This window comes from Mirounga leonina, unplaced genomic scaffold (assembly GCF_011800145.1).
Source record: "Mirounga leonina isolate KUSES-001 unplaced genomic scaffold, KU_Mleo_1.0 Mir_127, whole genome shotgun sequence".
Taxonomy (NCBI): domain Eukaryota; kingdom Metazoa; phylum Chordata; class Mammalia; order Carnivora; family Phocidae; genus Mirounga; species Mirounga leonina.
The window spans coordinates 19074965-19092488 of NW_023270316.1; the positions used below are offsets into that span (position 1 = coordinate 19074965).

At 37.2% G+C, this 17524-nt stretch overlaps 1 pseudogene; it reads left to right on the forward strand.

Annotated features, from left to right (window-relative positions):
- The first annotated feature begins 2842 nt into the window (after positions 1–2842).
- The window catches only part of LOC118009638, a 93429-nt pseudogene continuing 78747 nt past the window's right edge, over positions 2843–17524 (forward strand).

Below are 17524 nucleotides of genomic sequence, written 5' to 3' on the forward strand. Positions count from 1 at the left end.
TTTTAGAAAAGTGGAAGCACAAAAGAGTAGGGATCCCCCACCCCCCCCTTTTTTTTTCCTGTCTCCAAGTTCATTTCCTACCTTCCCTCTCAGAGGCACAACCACCATGATAAATTTGGTGTGTTTTCCATCAGACCATGTTTGCAGACCTTAACTGAAAATTTGTGTACCCTTCTTTCATTGCTTTATGTTTTTACAAATTTACATAAACGCTGTCAGTTTATATGAAACAATTTTTACACCATGATATTTTTGAACTCTTCCCTGTACATTTCTATATTTGATGCAAGTGTATGAACATATCACAAATATTTATCCATTCTCCTACTGGTGGATACTTTGTATCCAAATTTGGCTATGCTTTAATAAGCAGCCTTGCCCACATCTCCTATTATGCCCATGAAAAAGTTTCTCTCTTTGTATATCCTAGATCAGAGGCATGTAAAGATTTAAGGCACAGTGCCCTAATGTGATAAGTACACCTCATTTTTAGAAGTGACTCATGTTTACTCTCGTTTCCTGCACTGAATCATTTGCAAGCATCACATCTCTAAAGTGCACAGTGAAACAAGTGTTTTGGATTATAGTTCCTTGGTTGAATGCTGTCTTGAAATATCTTCTCTAGATATTAAAAAAGTATTTAAAATCTTCTGTCATCTGGCCACTGGAATTCATTTTAAAAAATGCAAATGTGACCATCAAATGCTTTAGTTTAATACTTCTCAATTCAATTGATAACAAATGACTACCAAATGCAAACAGAATTCTTATCAAGCTCTAAAGAACCCTCAGTGATCTCATACCTAATTTCCCCCTTTAATTTCTTGATTTGTGCCCTTGACCTAGCTTTGTCTATACCGAATCTCTTACAGTTCCCCATCTGTACCTTCTAGTTTAATACCTTCACCCTTTGCTAATGCTGCTTCCCCTGTCATCCCCGAAAAGGCAATCCTTTCACACTTGGCGACACATGGTCAATACTTGTTTGCTGAAACTCCTTGTGACTACTTGCTCTTTTACTTTGCATTCTATCTCATCCCCAATTTAATACCAGTTGGTTTCAGGATCAGAACAGAAAAAAAAAAAAAAAATCAAAAAACTTACTATGTTCCCATCAGTGATTTGTCTTATATGTGAAGGACTCAAAGCAGGCATTATAAGCACACACAAACAGAGAGCAGTTGCATGAGAAAGTCTTGCACTATTTCTCCTGGCTCCTAGGCCACTCCATGCATGGGCTATGCTCTGCCGCAAGAGACAAAGCCAAAGTGGGAAGGGACTGCAAGGGAGCTATGCCTCCTTGTCTTAACCACCACTTGCATTACACTTGCCAGGAAGCCTCACCAGGAGGATGTGCCAAGCCATATTCCTCCTGGGGTAGCTGTAACTTCAGGGGTTCGCAATAAATAATCCTAAAAAACAGGCACTGTGAATTTAGTGTGTCATAATTCACTATGTTTCAGAGAGCAGTTGCGAGAAGATAAAACCAGTGTTTTAATCCCCAGCTGAGAGAAGTGTTTGGGTTGAATTGGGTTTTCCCCAAATTCCTATACGGTAGCCCTAACACATAGCACCTCAGAATATGGCTGTATTTGGAAATAAGACCCTTAAAGAGGTGACTGAGTTAAAATGAGGCCGTTAGGGTGGGGTCTAATGCAATTTGATTGATATCCTTATAAGAGGAAATTGGATCCACAAGAGACATACTACATACCAGGGCTGTAGGAGCAGAAAGAGAAGATGATGTGAGGACACAGGGAGAATGTGGCTGCCTGCACGCTGAAGAGAGGGGCCTGAGACGACACCGAGCCTGCACGTAGAAAATGCATTTCTGTTGGTGAAGTGGCCCAGTTGTGGTATTTGGTTATGGCCGCCCTAGCCAACTAACCCAAGTGAGTTGGAATGTCATCCTGCAACTCGGACAACGTAGTGCACATTAGGAAGTCTGTTTTCATCAATGGTGAACCTCAGTGATGCATCCTTAATCGGTCAATATAAAGTTTACCCCAGTGTTTCCTGTCACTTACCACCCTTTTGCAATCTAAGTTTTTCATGTATTTGTTCTGGGACCCCGACTAACCCCCACTCTTGCCACATACAATCACTTCCCTAGAATATAAGCCACCAGAGGGCAGAAATATGTTTCTGTTTTACATACTGACAAATGACCAGTATCTAGAATAGTGCTTGGCCCAGAGTGTCTGTTAAAGAACTCTTTGTTGTCTGAAAGAAAGACCCATTTTAAGATTAGGTCACATTCATATTTCTCTACAGAGAAAAAGCCAAGTGGGACATAAATACATACTTGGTAGACAGTTTTTATTGAGTGAATGCAAGATTTCACAGGTCTTCTCCACAAAGCCTAGTCATTGCAGAATTTCCATTCTTTTTAAATTCAGTGTTTCCTTTTTGTTAAAAAGTAATTTTGTGTTTTCTTTTAAATGTAACAAACCATTGTGCAATGCTCTAGGCATGGTTCTCAAAGTTTTATAAACACTGAGACATGTAGCTCTCATAAGAATCCTTTGCGGATTTTTTTTTTTTTTAAAGATTTTATTTGTCAGAGAAAGATAGCTTGAGAGAGAGAGCACAAGCAGGGGAAACAGTAGGCAGAGAGAGAAGCAGACTCCCCGCAGAGCAAGGAGCCCGATGCGGGACTCATTCCCAGGACCCCGGGATCATGACCTGAGCCAAAGGCAGACGCTTAACTGACTGAGCCACCCAGGTATCCCATGAATCCTTTGTGGATTTTAAAAAGCAAATTGTAATGTCCTAAAAAGTGGGAGAAGGTGGGAGAGAGGGGCCTGCGTTAAGCTTCAGCCTGCTCAGCAATAATTCCAACATGGATTTGGAAATCAATAGAGCCATTAGAACGCCGATTAGCAGCAAACCACAGAAGAGGTAGGAGCCATCATTGCTGACCTGAGACCTGATTTAGTACATGGGAAATGTATAACCCAGACATAGTGTATATATATTTTAAAAATCATTCCGTCAGTGGCATCTTTTTTTTTTTTTAAAGATTTTATTTATTTATTTGAGAGAGAAAGAATGAGACAGAGAGAGAGCATGAGAGGGGGAGGGTCAGAGGGAGAAGCAGACTCCCCGCTGAGCAGGGAGCCCGACGCGATGCAGGACTCGATCCCGGGACTCCAGGATCATGACCTGAGCCGAAGGCCGTCACCCAACCAACTGAGCCACCCAGGCACCCCACCGTCAGTGGCATCTTTAATGGTAATTTCCACTGGGTTCAACAATATCATCACTTTATTTCTATATTGTATTTATTTTTATTTATATATTTTTTGGTCATTTTTAAAAACACATTGGCTTATGGTATCATTGTGTCAAAAACTGTGAAGGGTCTGAACATTTACCCAGCTTATAAGCTAACAAATTAGTCTGTACCATTTTACATATGCTGGCAGAAGAAAGGAGACTCCGGTGTCAGAGACAACAGACTTTATTACTCATGGCCCCGCAAGAAGCACGAGCATCATGTTTGCATCGGTTCCCTTTCCCCAACAAGTCCATGGGGGCAATGAAGGAACACAGGCAGATGCTGCACACACATATGGGTTTGTGCCATAGCTGAGGAACTCCGAGGTTATGCAATCCCCGGTCTCCTAGAGGGGGACTCTAGCAAACCTGTCCAGCTTTTGATTTGGAGGGAGACATCTTTATTATCTTGGACAGCAAACAAATCTGCCTTTTGTCCTAAAAGAAGATATTTCCTCCATCTTCCATGGGTGTTCTTATATATACTTGAAAAGATAGCCCAGAAAGAAAAACTGCCATGAGAAGTGCAGAAATATATACAACCCGTAAAGCATTGTCTCCTAACTTCTTGATGTTTTTCATTATTCTCTTTATACATTCATGAGACACTGAGAGGCTGCTATCCTGCACGTGGAATTCTCATTCTCCTTTTTAAAAAATGTTCTCCGTGCTTTTTAAAAAATCATAGTATTTGTACAGTTTCGCCTGAACCTCCCTGTGAATTCCAGTTTGATTTGCTATGCTACATGATTCATTCAACAAATATTTACCGAGCACTTTCTTTGTGCCAGGCACACTGTACTAGCGACTAGAGATGCAATTGAATAAGACAGACAAAATGCCTCTTCTCCTGAAAGGTCAAATAATTAAATAGCGATTGTTAAATACTATTGAGAAATACAGAGAGCTATGCGATAGCTAATGATTTGGCAATTGGTCACATCAGATGAGAGGTGTTAGCAAAATGCCCCCTGAGGAGGTGATTTGGAAGCAGACACATGACAGATGAAAAGAGGCTGGCAGAGATTAGGGATGAAGAACATTCCAAGAAGAGAGAAGCGCTAGTACAAAGAACTTGGAATGGAAGAGGTGGGCTGCTTAGTGAATAGAAAGAAGGCTTTTATGTAAATATTGTAGGGAAGGTAAAAGTGATAGGAAATGAGATCAGAGGTAGACAGAGCCCCAAACACGTAGGATTTCCTTATAAGTCATAGTGGATATTTTCGTTTTTACTCTAAGTGTCATGGGTACAATTTGTCTAAGTAAAATCTAAAGGTGTCAGGGTGGGCTGGTTTGGTCTAGGGTGGTAGCTGTGAAAATGGAGAAAAGTAGGTTACCTTGGAAGTTTCAAAACTAGAGCCAATGAAATGATTTTATGTCTCTGCTGGTTTATATGCTCAGGTTTAATTTTATATTCAAGCTTATTCTATATTCAATTTTAACTCTGATGCCTGTTAATGCCAAAATCTCTACAAACATAAATCAGATTTTGTTATTTTATGCAATGCAATTGGTCATAGCATCTCAAACACATCAGGAAATAAATCAGGGGTACTGGAAGAGTCTTGCTAGGAGAAGAATATTGTTTAATAGAATAAAATAATTATCAAATAATAATTAACAGCCTAACATTAGTAATAGGATTGACCACAACTAAGCATTGCTTCTTAGTAGCACTTTTTTTGTTTTGCAACAAAATGACTACTATATACATTTATGACAGAGCCAAAAGTCTTATTTAGGCCACCAAAGCCATTAAATTTTAAATATTTCTTAAATCTTCCTGGACAGTCAGGCTCTCAACCGAGGAAACAAATTTTGTTTTGTAAAATTGCTGTGATATGCCCAGGCTAAAATGTGAGAACAAGATTAACAAATGAGGAAACAAAGAAACTATATAAAAATATACTCATCCCAAACATGGAATTGACAAGGAAACCTTGGATTCTTACTAAATATGATCTTAAAGTATTTAATTTAGTCTCTGACAATTTGCTATATTTTCCCCCATCTTGAATTAAAAACACAGACATATGTTCAGAGAAAAAGAAAGCTAAAACACTTGAACTGAAAACAATTTGTTTCATTATCTAATTTGGTTCAGTCTATAAAAGTGTGACTTTTACCTGAAGAAAGGTGATTGCATGAACTTTAAGGATTAATCATTCTAATGGATCAATACGGTCCTAAGTGGCCGAAGCTTGCAAGATAAGGTTTTGAAGTCATCATGTGATATGCCATCCAACAGATTTTATCTGGACACTTATAAATTGTTTAAGATTCAATTATAATTTAAAAAAATATAGTCATAATTTAGACTTATACTTTCCAAATTTTTTAAATTTAGCATATTCTTCTAATATGTGGTATGTGCGTCTCGATGTAGAATAGCAGACATTTATAAATGCTGATTTTGAAAAGCTTTCAGTTGCTTAATAGAGATACTTAGAAAGGCAAGAGTTGATTTGGTCAATTGAGGCCACCAGCTACTGTCAATATACTGTTAATGTTTAAAAAAAGAAGAAAGCTCTTCATCAGTAGCTTGGGACTTTCCGAGCAGAACAGAGGATAAAATGGTGGTATAATTATTCAAGAAGTATTTCAATTGTGTATAATCTAATTATCCATATAAACACATAAAAGAAATCTATTTCCACACTTCACACTTTACTTATATTGCAGGGTTAAAGATCTTCTACTCTTTGAGCATTAGAGAAAAGATGCTATGTACATTTTGGTTTGCTTTGCTATTTTAAGGAAGTAAATCTTTCAGGGTAAGAACTTCTCAATCTAAATATAATTTACTAATTGATGGCAAAGAGAGCTACAGTGGTGCCATTTTTAAATATGTTAAAGTGGCTGGGAAACCTGATAAACCAACTGTCCATGCCACACTGTAGAGGTGTAATTCTTTTATTCTTGATGCATGGGGTTTACTCTCCATTTGGTTCGTTGTCTTACGGGCTTTTGCTTAACAGTATCTTCTGTATCACCTGTGGGTTTGTTGGGTAGCTATTCTGTCTCTCAAGCCTTTTCTCTCTTATATTATTTTAAGGGGTTTGTTATGTCGTCAGGGTTTTTCTTTAGCCTTCACCTTGCAGAACATTCATTATCCAAAGTGGTGTATGACATACAGCTACTGTTAGCCTCCATGGAAGCTTTGTCCCACAGACTCACATTGGATTAATCATCATATTTTGCTTGCAAATTGGCAGATTTTAGTAGCTTGTTTCCTATTGTTCTGTCTCCCTATTTAGCATTAAGTATGACTCATGAGTGACATTACTGAACCTGCTTATAAAGACTTTATTACAATGTGTTCTGAGGAACACACTATGAATACTACAGAAACTGCCCTGTTTCTATCTTTAACCTTGTCCGTTTTATTGCTCTTCCTTCCCTGTTCTATTTTGTATCATAACCTTTCACCACTGACACGGCTTTTCTCGTCAAAGACCACTTCTCTCACATTTTTCCACCACTGAACCATTGTTTGTTTTGACATCCAATGGCCTCTAACAAATTCCATTCTATCCCTTCTTTTATCTAAAATGAACCTTATTTTGCATTTTCTTGGCTTAGTCTATAGAATTCCAACTGGCTAATTGCTTTATATATCTTTCTAAAGAACAATTTTGGGGAACAGATGGCTACAACTGCCCAGGATCCGCAGCCAAATCCACTAGTCAACTACCAACAATCTTTGGCACCTACAGTAATTTCTTGTTATTAGATCCATGGGAACAGGTTGATAGAGTTAGGATAATTCCTCTCTTTTGGTCTTGACTATGTTTTCTAAAATAAAACATAGCCACAATGTCCATAGTAACGGTTACAATTTTAATGCCATTATGACCATTTCCACTGGAGAGCTGTCAACATGAATCTTTGATAAGAACATGGAGATTTTTACCATTATTTTCCTAATCATAGATAATTACTGCAGCAAATAACTGTTCACGGGGAATGTAACCTAGGTTACATCAGACTTTCTTTGGTTTTCTGTGATATGCTTCCAGCGGAATAAATTCTTTTCTACAGTAGTTGTGATGTACAAAATCTCTACAGATGCACCCCCTTTCTATTATTGTTATCAGATTCTAGTTTTCAATTGCTCTGTCTAGACAAACGAGATAAATTCCCCTTATTAACAAACATTTACTGAGTGCCTGTCTTAAGAAATGTAACGGCATGGGCACCTGGGTGGCTCAGTCGTTAGGCGTCTGCCTTCAGCTCAGGTCATGATCCCAGGGTCCTCGGATCGAGTCCCGCATCGGGCTCCCTGCTCAGCGGGGAGCCTGCTTCTCCCTTTCCCACCCCCCCTACCCCCGCTTGTGTTCCTTCTCTCGCTGTCTCTCTCTCTCTGTCAGATAAATAAATAAAATCTTAAAAAAAAAAATGTAGTAGCACATTATCTACTATCATTAAAAAAGAATGTTCTGCTAAAACATTTCTTTGAGTATTAGTTCCTTTATACTAATGCAAGATCTGTTATCTTGCATCCTTCTTCATGTGGCATATTTAAACTCTAGCTGGGATATTTTTGAGATTCAGTGTTCTTCAGTTTGGGACATAATATCCATGTGGATTTTCTTCTAGAGTGAAAATGTGATTGTGAGAAAATTTACCAGATACATTCAAACAATGTGGAGCTGCACATTTTTTTGAGAGAGAGAGAGAGAGAGTGAGCATGCATGAGTTGGGTGGGAGGGGCAGAAGGGACAGAGAGGGAGAGAATGTTAAGTAGACTCCATGCCCAGTGTGGAGCCTGAGGTGGGGTTTATTTCTCATGCCCCTGAGATCGTGATCTGAGCCGAAATCAAGAGTTGGATGCTTAGCATACTGAGCCACCCAGGCAACCCCATGGAGCAGCATATTTATACTACATCTCACCAGAATGAAGCACACATGATTAGCAAGTGATCAAATTCTGAGGTCTCCATGAGTTTTCTTAAGTATTTCATTGCCTTGCCCTAACACCACTAACACTTTATTGGCTCACTGGCTTCTCCTTGGCATAACCTTCATCACCATATTCTCTCAGAAATTACTATATTTTAATCCTAAATCACTATCTCTTGAGCAATAACCATTTTGGCTCAGCTTGAAGAAATTATGTGCCTTACATGAAGGGTGGTGAGAACAAACAGGTGCTTCCTACCTTCATCATGAAGTTGGCATTATTCTCTCATTACAGGTGGTTCTCTGTTCTAGGAAGTGGATGTAAATAGGCTTTTTTTTTTTTTTTCTTTTGCCTAAATAGAATCCCTTTTTGTTAAAAGCATCCATGCTGCATATTTCATGGTTCTGGAAGAACTGCAAATAAGAGAACTTAGCACCATGCTCAGATCTGGACAATCAGATTATCCCATTCTCCAAGAAAGAGTGATTAATCCAAGCAGTGTACATGTGAATTCTTCTCTGATGTTGATATATGGAAACTGAGAGGAAAAAACCCAAATTTTCCACCTTTGGTCACAATAAAGTATGTTTGCCTAAGATATATTCTCTGACACTTGAAGATTTAACCACCATAGATAAAAACAAAGGCAATACATAAAACTGGCTTTGTGAAAAATAAGCATATGAGAGATGATGTATACTGAATCACAGTGGCACTGAACTCAGTAGTAAAGTCAAGGCCCTTTGATCTGTGATCTCCCTACTGTCTTTCCTAGTCTCAGGAATGTCCCCCTTTTTAATTTTTTATTAAGTTATTTTGAGTTACTGGTCTATAAAATTGCGTGTAGAAATTATTAATATAGTAAATAAAGTGATCCTATTTTAAGGTAAATAATAACAATTGTAATAGCTAATACATATTCCAAATTTACTGTATATCTGAGACTCTTTCAAGTGTTTTATACATATTAGCAGCTTTAACCCTCTCAACAACTCTGTAAAATATTTAAGGCACAGAGAAGTTGAATAAATTGCCCAAGGCTTTGAGGGCAGAGTTGCAATCTATTTCCAAGTGGTCTGACTCCAAAACTGACTTTAAACGTGTTTATATACTGAAAAGGAGAGGTGAGATTGTAGCAGCTCCAAAGGTGTCATTTTTGGCATTATAAGACCTACAAGTTGTGTACCTGCTTACTTGCTTACAAATTGGGATTTTAATACTTTACCCACATTGTTGAAGAATGACAAAAAATGTATATATTTAAGGCGTGTAACTTTCACCATAACCCTGTGGTGTAGAGATGATTAGCAAATGAAGAAACTAACTCTTGAATATTATGTAACTTACTCAATTCACAACTAGTGAGAAAAGGGGATGGGATCTAAATAACCACCTGAATCCGAGATTTGAGATTTGTGCTCGTTGTTCTGCTTGACCGAACAGAGACATGTAAATGTTAGGACCTGAACACTTCATCTAAAACTAATGATGTAATGTATGGGGATTAACATAAGAATAAAATTTAAAAAAAAAAAAGATAAAAAAAAAATGTTAGGACCTGAGACTAACTTTAGGTCAGGGGTCTTTTTCAATAAATAACCCACTTTAGGAGTGAAAACTAAACTCTTTGTACAGAATGGCGCTTATAGCAGATCAGATATAACTCTAAATTCCATTTGATCTTACAAGGTAGAAATAAATATAAGGTGCTAGGCAAATAAGTAGAGGAAGAAATGTTTGGGATAGGTAATAGAAAAGAGAGGACAATGGATGTGGACAAAGGAATCAGAAAGCAGATATTTAAGACAGGTTAGAACAGCTTGAGCGAGGCAGAGCAAAAAAGAGCAAGAAAGGGAGTTGTTGATTGTGGATGGAGGGACTGTGAAGACATCTGAAAACTTGCCTGGAGCCAGGCTGTTAGGTGCTGTTGGCTTAGATAAATCAAATGCAGTTGGCAGTGGAGAGTTATCATAGGCTTTTGTAAAAAGGTGTGGTTGGTTCGTTTTCCAATTTGAACATCCAAAATGAACAAAATATTGCTCAAGCACTGTAGGAGTCAATGGAATAAAGGCGTATCCCAATGTTAATCTGAGGGTAGACAATAGTCACGCAAACACACAAGACATGGTGAAATGGGTCCTATACAGATGTATAAGAAAAGTTGCAGAGCACTCTGCAGAGTGCTCTTGACAACCCCCAAATACATTCAGATATCAACGTAATTGCGGAGAGGGGCTTCAGATGGATTTTAAAGGAAGTAAAAAAGTATGAGAGCAGAAATGCATTAGATATAATCAGCCATAAGCTATCTCCTTTTGGCTTTTAACATTCTTTTCATGATTATCTCCACGTTTGAGTATATGTTCTATTGAATCATCCTAATGAATACCTGCTGACAACTCTGTGGAATATGTAAAGAATAGGTAGAAATTTGGAAGAATCACATATATTACCAGTTATCATTCTGACTTTAAAAAATGAAATTAAAATAACATTCACTGAGTATTGTCTTGTCCACATGCCTGTATATTTTACTGTCCAATTTTCATTGGAACCATGTAACACACATAATAAGCACATGGTAACTTCTCAATAAATACTTGTGGAGTGAATGGACTTGGTACCTATTTTTTCTCTAAACAGCAATGTGTTTGGAATCCTTAATGTAAATGTTTACCATATTTAAATTTATTTCCCTTTATCTCATGCTGTACCCAGAGTTGATTGCTTTTCAGCTTATAAGTGAAAGGTCACCACGTATAAGTACAGGAAAATGAAATTGGTGACTTATAAACACATTTATTTAAATGGAATCAGGGCAGCAAAATCTAATTCCATATATAGTATTGTGAATTATTCATGTTTTTCATAGAAGTGGGCCACAAGCATTTGATGACATTTTGTAAATTCTAACATTTTTATTATGCTGAGTCCTATTGTGCTGAAGATTTGCATCTTTACAGGTGTCCCAAAAAACAAATACTAAGACATTACCCCCTCAGTACACATTGTTTTAATTACAATTGTATTTACAAATAGCCTAATTAGTTGATGCATCTTTGAATTACTCATAAAATCAAACAGCTGAATTATTTTTGGTTTTTGGCTTAGTAGGAACAAATAGTGATTGTAAGGACTAAAATGCTAAAAGAAAATGGAACAGAGCTGACTTGTGATTGCTGTCTTATATTCAGACTGAGCCAGAACTGTTAGCATTACTAAAAAACAGTATCAAGGTTCTATGATCCTCAGAGGTTCTTAATTACATAATTGACCTTTTCCCCTAATATACAGAGGGGCTAATTCCCATATATACCTATTAATTTTAAATGGAAAGCAAAATGTGACCAAAGAAAAACAGAGGCATTGTAACTTAACTCTCAAAGGAAACCTCTGTTTGCTTTGATCTAATTTAAATATTCATCCCTATGATTCTGGGGCAATACCTTTTTCTGGCGACCTTTACCTTCCTTCCTCCATTAGTGGTAATACTTGGACAAAGGGAGATATAAGAGTGGAGTGAGATGCTCCCTAAAGGTAAAGGAGAAGTATTTGAACTTAAAGTGTCCACACGTCAAAATATCCATGCAACAATAATGAACAAAAATATCATATCTCAGTTATGTTAGTTTAAAAACTGGAGCAAATTAATTCTAGCTAAGAAACTTGAAATTCAAGGTCTTCTCTTTCAGTAAGGCTTTTTCTATGTGTATAGGTTGAACCAGTGATCAATCAGTATATTTTCTGTTTCCTAATGATGATAACTGCACATATTCATTCAATATGTGAGCATTCTTTTGTTCTTTTGTGTATAAAAATAGAGGCATTTTTATAAGAGTATAGTTTAGAAAAAAGAACACGGAACTGGAGATTTTGATTCAATCAAGTCAGGTTTCTCTATCACAGACCTAACTTCTCTCAACCTCAAATTTTTAATCCATAAAAAGAGAGCATAATTGCCCTACTTACAGGGTGGCTGTGAATTAATAGATGTGAAACCACTTTTAAAAACATTTTTGTAAGATATGCAAATCCAAGGTGTTAAGAGATTGTTGTATAAAAATGAAAGATTGGCCTACAATCCACAGAAATGATAAATTTTAATGTGAGTTTTATGTAAATGATCTTTAGATGCTTAGCAGGCAGAGGTATAATCTTTCTGACCCATTAATGCCTTTCTTCATGCCAGCCTAAAATAAATTTAATAAGACTTATATAATTAAAAAATGTAACCTTGACCTTGTGCTACCTTTCTTTCTTGAACTTTAAGGTTATCGTGCTACATGCCTTTATAGGATAGAGCCGACTGATGTTATTTTGAAATAACCAGGCTATCAGACACATTTTCTAACAAGTGGAAGTATTGGCAGCTCTCATTTCAATAGTTTAATCTACTTGTTAAAGGAGAAAATAATAGCCTTATGAGTCTTGGGCTAATAGGAAAGGAAGCCATCTAAATTCAAGTAAAATGTCTAGTGAATAAAGCTTTATCTTATTAAAAAAAAAACCCCAAAGACAAAAGGAAAAGAATGAGGATTGACAATAGTCTTCATTAAGAATTATTTAAAATAATTGTAGCGGGGTGCCTAGGTGGCTCAGTCGTTAAGCGTCTGACTTTGGCTCAGGTCATGATCCCGGGGTCCTGGGATCAAGTCCTGCATCGGGCTCCCTGCTCAGCAGGAAGACTGCTTCTCCCTCTCCCACTCCCCCATGCTTGTGCTCCCTCTCTCGCTGTCAAATAAATAAATAAAATCTTTAAAAAATAATAATAAAATAACTGTAGCTATAAAGAAAAGTAATATTTTTACAGTATCATAATCTCTTTTTCAATGAATACTCAAACTGGTGAAGTGATCCAAAAGCAATTGAATATGCTCACAGAATTCAAGTTGCTAATGAGTTTTCTTGCAGCTTTAGTTAATCTCAAAATGTCAATATTTACAAATAATTTTACAAGGGTGTAAAATGTCTCTATGAAGTCCAAATTCTATTGGTGTTTCAAAAGGCATTCTGACGAGATGATTTTGTAACAGTTTCTTTTATGGCACTAATCTAAAGAACTCTGAACCCTGGGCCAATTTGCACATGAGTTGTCATTTTATGGACACATCAGCATGTTCCTTCAAGTAAGTGAATCCCTTATCAAGGATTCCCCCTCAAGGTTTACAGAAAGTTTATGTACTTTTTCAGATCACATGTATGTTGAAAAGTTGGTAAACATTTTAGCCCCACTGCACAATAAACACCCACATGTACATCGTTTTGTTTGCCACTTCAGTGTTCACAAACCCATAAAGTGACTTTATGGGTGCTTTAAAGATGTGGTGCGCAAATCTTTCTGCAAAAGGCTAGATAATACCCTTGTTTGTGGGCCAGATGGTATTAGCTGCAGTACTCAACTCTGTTACTATAGCACAAAAGCAGCCGTGGACACACGAGCATGACTCTGTTTCAATAAAACTATATTTACAAAAGTAGGCAGTGTGCCATATTTGGCCACAGGCCATAGCTTCCTAACCCCTGTGGTGGGGAACCACTGACACTAGATGAACGACTCTTAGAATATGACACAGATGTAACAGTTAGGACGTCAACCATCTGGTATTTGAAAGCCAGTGCTTCCAGAATTAGTATAGCTCATTTTTTCAGCTTCTAACAGTATAGAATGTCCCTCAGTGTTTCATTCTCTGTATAATTATTTTTACCTAAAACTGTGGTCACCCAGATCAGGGACTACAATCCTGCTATGGCTGCATGTGTCTCCCAAAATTGATGTTTAAGCTCTAACCCCCAATGTGATGATATTTGGAGATGGGGCTTTTGGAAGGTAATTGGGTTTTGCATCCTATACATCTCCCATCCTTCTAGAATTTACTTCTAGATAGTCTACACTTCCTCACAATCAGTACAATTGCAGGTACAGTCTAAGCAAGGGCTGGGAAAGACCGAATAGAATCATCCTGAATACTCACAAGAATCCTCTTTAACTAAAAATCATTAACTTTGAACATGTACCCTTAAAAGCCCATTCCTCATTTATCATGGTGGGTTTATGGAAGCAGTCAGCCTTTGGTTGGTAAGGGGTAGCCAGGAGCCAAAACCCTCAACCACAGCTCAACCTTCCATTGTCATTTCCTAAAAATGCACAGACCATCAGACATCAAGAATTCTTACAGGCAATTTCAGGTTTCATTCTTACCATTGTCCCCACTCACTCTCATATAAACCACACCAATGTGACAAACTCTTAGGAGTATGCCAAATGAGCTAGGGTAGGCTCAAAGGGTTAATGTGGGCTTAGGACAAACAAGGAATCATTGGATCCAACTGAGGTTATTTCCCCTTAGTTTTACTACTCAACCAGGAAATAAGAAATAAAATACACACCTGGTCAAGGCAACCCCTTCCTATACTTTTCAGGCTTCTGCCCATGGTGCACCTCGGGTTCAGAGGTCTAGGTACTCTCAGTAGAGAGTGAGGAGTCACCCTGAGGAAAAAAGCCCAGAGACTTGGACTTGTTGGGTTCTTTTTCCACTAGGGCCCAACTTTAATCCATGGTCCATCGTCTTACAACAGTAACCATTTCTTGCTATGTTACATATATATACATATTTCATTTCTCCTCCATCAGAAGATACAAGATACTTTGGCAAGTCTGGCTATGGTCTATCTCAGAGACTACATGAAATTGCATAAAAAATTATGGGTATATCATTACATCTCTATTTTTCAGAAGAGAAATGCCGTTCCCTTCATCTAAGTGGTCTGTAACCCAAAATTTAATAAAACAAAACTGGGGTGCCTGGGTGGCTCAGTCGGTTGAGTGCTGACTTCAGCTCAGGTCATGATCTCGGAGTTCACACTCAGTGGGGAGTTCACCTGCCCCTCTTCCCCTGCTCCACCCCCCTGCTCAGGCTCTCTCTCTCAAACAAAATCTTTAAAAACAACAAAACAACAACAACAAAAATCCCACTGTTACAGAAGATGCCATTCAAACAAAGGAACAAGTGATACTGTAACTACAACATAAGACAAAACAAAAAACCAAATGTTTTATCTTAGGAAAATTTTCTAACATAATTCTAATTCATGAGGATATAGATTCACCCATGTTAGTGAATTTCTAACTAGAAAATTAGATATTAGTTACTTAACTAAGTCAAATTCCAACAAGCATTTCTGAGAAACGTCCTGTTGGACACTAAAATCAGGTGTGAGATGCAAAAAGTGAATCAGGGGCTGTTTTTTCCCTCATAAATGTGATTTTTATTATACCTATCATAACCCCTGCTATAATTTTAGAATCATCACTAATTTCACAAAATGAGTTTCCAAATTTACTGAAGACATAGTAATTATTCATTAAGTATTTATTGAGTATTTACCGAAAGGTAGGTATACTTTTTCCCCCCCAGGGAATTCAGTGGTAAGACAAGCTTCTCTTTCTATGGGAGGCAGGTTCTTTTTTTTTTTTTTTTTTTTTTAAGATTTTATTTATTTGAGAGAGAGAGCATGTGCATGAGCAGGAGGAGGGGCAGAGGGAGAAGCAGACTCCCTACTGAGCACCCCCTCTGAGGCATCCCCCTACCCCAACTTGGACATTGATCCCAGGACCATGGGATCATGACCTGAGCTGAAGGCAGAAGCTTAACAAACTGGGCCACCCATGTGTACCGGGAGGCAGGCCCTTAAGGTAAAAGATTAGAGACAGAAAATGTTCAAGGATAAACAAATAAATGACGGAGGTTATTTTGGGCTATTAAGAAAGTACAGCAGAGTAATATGAACTAAAGGAGTAAAATGGGGAAGTTTCTCCTGCTGGTGAGGTAATCAGAAAAAGCCACACTAGGTCAATATATCTATATATAAAATAGCTGTTGGCATGGAGTTAAAAAATATTTTCTCTGTCCTCAAGAAACAAACAATATGGAAAAAATACATGAAAATAAAATAGCATAATGAAATTTCATAAGTGGCATGATTGGAATTATAGACAAGGAAACAATAAATTCTATCAGTGCAAGAGGCCCAGTTGTCCATCTGTCTGTATTAGCTTTTTGAAATGAGTTTTGGAAAAAAACAGATAAAATGTGCAATATAATCTTCTAGAATGCTGTTGTAATATAATTAAGCTTATTATTTGTCATTATTTCAACTTGTTTATAATTAATTCATCCTACAAATTGCCTCTTATGAATGTACTTAGCTAAATTTAGTTGCAGATAGCTTTATTCATTTCAGAAAGATTAAAGGTCATGAAAAAATGATAATTATTCAGAAACAGGAAGCAAGATCAGTCTAATGGTATTATATAATTAGATATAGTCTGGGTTTGGAGAACATGATAAATGTTGAAAAACTAAGAGGTGGGTACTTGATTTGGGATAGTTATGGATGGGCTAGAACATGAGAAGCACACAGGTCAAATTCAAATCATAGAGTTGGTTCAATTCTACCTAAAAATATTTCTTGAACACACACAGATGAGGAATTATTTAAAACTTAGAGGTAATCATGATACTACATTTTTACTCTAAAACATTCAGCATATTGTTAGTAACATAGCCTCTGGGATCAGGTTCCCCAGGTTGGAATCCAAGTCCTATGACCTACAAATGTTCTGTACCTCAGTTTCTTCATCCTTAAAATATTTTGGGGGGTAAATTTTAAAGGTTACAGGAGATAAAAAATGAACAAAGAACAGTTATGAAAACTAATAAACAATTTTTAGCTAGCTTTAATGTAAAGAGGCATAATACTAGCTCTTGGGAGATAGGCAGGGTCTGTGAAATTCAGAAAATGGGGAGATGGCTCCTGATAAAATGGATCAGAAAAAGGTTTAATGAGTTGGGATTGAGCTGTGTCTGTAAATAAGTAGCATCTTAACACGTAGAAATGGAGGGAAAAAGGCAAGATCAAAAAGAGGGAGATGGAAGAAAAAGGCTCTTTTAGGAGCTGTCAGGTAAATTCATTTTTCTGGAGTGACAGTACTTGGCTTGAAAAAGTATGAGTTTAATTTATTTACTCTTGAACTGATTGATTATGAAATGTAAGAATACATTTTGTTAGGGACAAATATTCTAACAACATGGTGGCCTACATTATCTGAATTGACTCATTTATTAAACCAGTTTTTTTTTTTTTTCCCAACTCTATGTGAGCTATGAGGATGTAGAAAGAGAAACAAAAATAATGCAGGATGGAAAGATGCTTTGGATACAGATTGTAGGTTGTCTGCAATACCTGAGATTCAGTATTATTCATTCTCTAGATGAAAGGGGACTCTAATCCACATGACACTGAAGATGAGAATATTAAGCAGCAACATAATGAGAAAAAGTT